Raw genomic sequence first — 3036 nt, forward strand, 5'->3', positions numbered from 1 at the left:
CTCGTTCCTACTTCCCATCCTTTGGGTTTCCAGCTCCAGTACATACCAGCACCCATTCTCTTTAGTTCAATTCTTCCCTCTCATTCCCTCAATGGAGGAGTGGCTTCGCAATTCTCGTAATCACAGGGGGGAGACAAGCAGACAACTGGAATGGCCTATTTTCCTGGCACTCTTTTACTTCTCCACTCACTTCTTCCATTACCTTTGAACTACTAGACTCGAATCACCCCTGTCCTACCCTTCCAAGGGGAGCAAGAGTAATAGCTAGCACTTACTGAGTGACAGCTATGTACCAAGCATGCTTTTGCTCAGCCTTTCTGGGACTCCAGCTGTCAGTCCCTGTGACTCTTTCCTTTGTCAAACTTTGCATCTCTCAACTCCCTGTCTCATCTCTATCTCCGACTTCATCCTCTAATCGGTTATGAGATAATCCACTGTCATTCTTCCAGAGGCCACATCTTATGTGACTAGACCCTTCAAGGATGGACCACTCCATCTCTGTGCTCCTACCATCCCTAGCTTCTCTCAGGAATTGTCTCATGGTCCAGGCTACCCTTTTCATCACCCAAGCCAGCTCTTACTAAAATGCCCTTTCAGAGAAGCCATTTCTGTGGGCAAAAACACTGCCTCACCTCCCCACTGCCAGTTTAGCCCCCGATTCCTGGACCTTTAGAGTCCCCAGAAGTAACCCCATCACTTCCCCCCAGGCTCCAGAACCTATCCAAACCCCAAGAATGGCCACAGCATTTCACACACATTACAAGAGCTCCAATAAGCAATTCTGACTCCAGCCTTCTGCGGCCTGACTCCTCTGTCCCCATTCTCCGACTCCCGACCACCTTTTCCCTCCTTCCTGCCCACTCACTTGCCCACCAACTGTTTAGCAAAGCAAAACCCCCTTTATCAAGTGATTCAATATGACACTCTCATTTTCTGTTGAAGGGTTCGTTTGTACTTTTAGAGCCCCAAATGTATTCTTCTTTGGGGGAGAAAATTGCTTTTCACCCGTTACTGAGAAGACGCTGGGTTTTGAGTGTGATAAACGGCTAAATCAACTTTGGAAAAAAATAAATAAAACCGTTACCCCAGGATCTCGCGATGTGAGGACTGACTGGTAACGGCCACCACGCTTCCCAGACTCATCATTCACTGGGCTACTGACCTGTCAATCACTTCTGCTGGGCCAATGAGGACTACCCCCGACACAAACGTTGGAGGGCAGGCCTACTGCTCCCGGTATTTGAGCTAGTGGAGAAGATCCTGCTGCCCACAGCTGCTGGTCTCACCACCAGGGCCTGGGCATCGTAGGCAGGGGGAATGGGGAGGGGACAGTAGGGTCAGCCTAGACCCACACACAGGTTAGAGCCTTTGGACGGGGAAGAGGAAAAGGCTTAGTACCTACTACTGGGTTTCATTAATAGTAGTGTTAGGTAGGCTGCACTGGCTGGATTCCACCCCCACACGTGCCATTCCATCATTCTGTGATCCTGGGTGAGTCTCTTCCTAATCTTGGGGTTCAGTTGCTTTTTCATAAGAAGAGGATTGATTGCCCATTATCTTTCAACCCCTTTGCTTTTGGATATTGTGGAAGATGCCCTGCCTCAAGAAGGGGAGAACCCAGATTGCCACAGGCTAGTTAATTGTGAATGTCAGGGAAAGGGCCAGAGTAAAGAAGCACTACCAGGATGCAGAGCCAGGAGGATGCTCAAAAGGAAGGAAGGAGAGACACCCTTCAGCCAAAGGGAGAGATTGGAGGGTGAGGGGAAGTGGCTGCTTACCAGAAAGGCTTCCTGAGTGTGACCTCAAAAGACAGAGGATGGCCAAATACAGAGGCTCACGCTTGTAATCCCAGCATTTTGGGAGGCTGAGACAGGTAGATTGAGGACAGGTGTTCGAGACCAGCCTGGCCAATATGGCAAGACCCCATATCTACCAAAAATACAAAAATTAGTTGGGTGTGGTGGCAGGCGACTGTAATCCCAGCTACTCAGCTACTTGGAAGGCTGAGGCACAAGAATCACTTGAACCAGGGAGGTGGAGGCTGCAGTGAGCCAAGATCACACCATTGCACTCCAACCTGGGCAACAGAATGAGACCCTGTCTAAAAATAAGAGGAAGCATTTTGGTCCACCCAAACAGGGTTAGGTGGAGAGGAAAAAGCTATTGAAACTGAAGAATGCCCTGTAACCCCACTTATGGCTTGTTTTGATTCTTTTCTGTAGTTTCCTGATAAAAGGTCCTTTTGAAATACTCTGTTCTCACCAAGTTGGATGGAGATGTGTTCCCATACTAAGATTGAGTCCCCTGCATTTGCTGCCTTCTTGGTTTTCCCAACCAACACCATGGCCTCCCCTCTGTACCTCATTCATATGCCTCAGAAGTTGACAATGACTGCTGGGCTTTCCCAGTGAATACCATTTCCTGCAGGCTGAAAAGAAGACAGTATAAGTATTTGGCAACAAGAGGTGAACATGGGTAAGAAGGCTGGAACTCTTTCGCCCATACCCACCCCTCTCCTCCTTTCTTTTCCCCATATTCTTTCTCCCCATCCCTTCCCTCCCCCCAGGACTCTAGCCCAGGCCACCAAAATGTTTTCCACTCCTCCCTCCCTCCCCAGCATTTCTGGGAGCCTGAGAGGACTGTTCCCTGGCACTAGTTTGTCATTGTCTGCTCCACTGAGAAATAATCAGCTCTCAGAAAGTTTGGGAAATTGATTTGCAGAAACAGGGCACCAAATCAGTTTAGAGGCAGGGTCTGTAGTCAGTAGAGCTGACAGATGCCATTTTCCCGACCCATTGGGTATCTGAATACTTGTCATTGGCCCTTGAGAGCTCATCAGCTATGTGTAATAAGCTTGCCCAGGACCAAAAGTGCCTCTTGCTGCTTAAACGTCTACCAGAAAGATTGCACTTGTCAAAGCACCTGCTTCCCTACATGGACATTTTTCCCTCTGTCTCCTTTTTCTCATCTTTACACTGTTCTCCTCATTGTCTCTTCTCCTGTGCCTTTCTCTCTGGTTTGATTTTTTTTTTTCAG

General features: G+C 48.6%; 1 long non-coding RNA gene across 2 annotated transcripts in view; it reads left to right on the plus strand.

Moving 5' to 3' along the window:
- The first annotated feature begins 1268 nt into the window (after window positions 1-1268).
- LOC103796298 (uncharacterized) overlaps window positions 1269-3036 on the plus strand; it is a 45012-nt gene continuing 43244 nt past the window's right edge. For both annotated transcript variants that reach the window (XR_001914621.4, XR_008474775.2), the window contains exons 1-2: window positions 1269-1491; window positions 2223-2475. This is a non-coding gene — a long non-coding RNA (uncharacterized LOC103796298). The remainder of the gene's footprint in view (window positions 1492-2222; window positions 2476-3036) is intronic.

The sequence above is a fragment of the Callithrix jacchus genome, chromosome 10 (assembly GCF_049354715.1).
Source record: "Callithrix jacchus isolate 240 chromosome 10, calJac240_pri, whole genome shotgun sequence".
NCBI classification, from domain to species: Eukaryota; Metazoa; Chordata; class Mammalia; order Primates; family Cebidae; genus Callithrix; species Callithrix jacchus.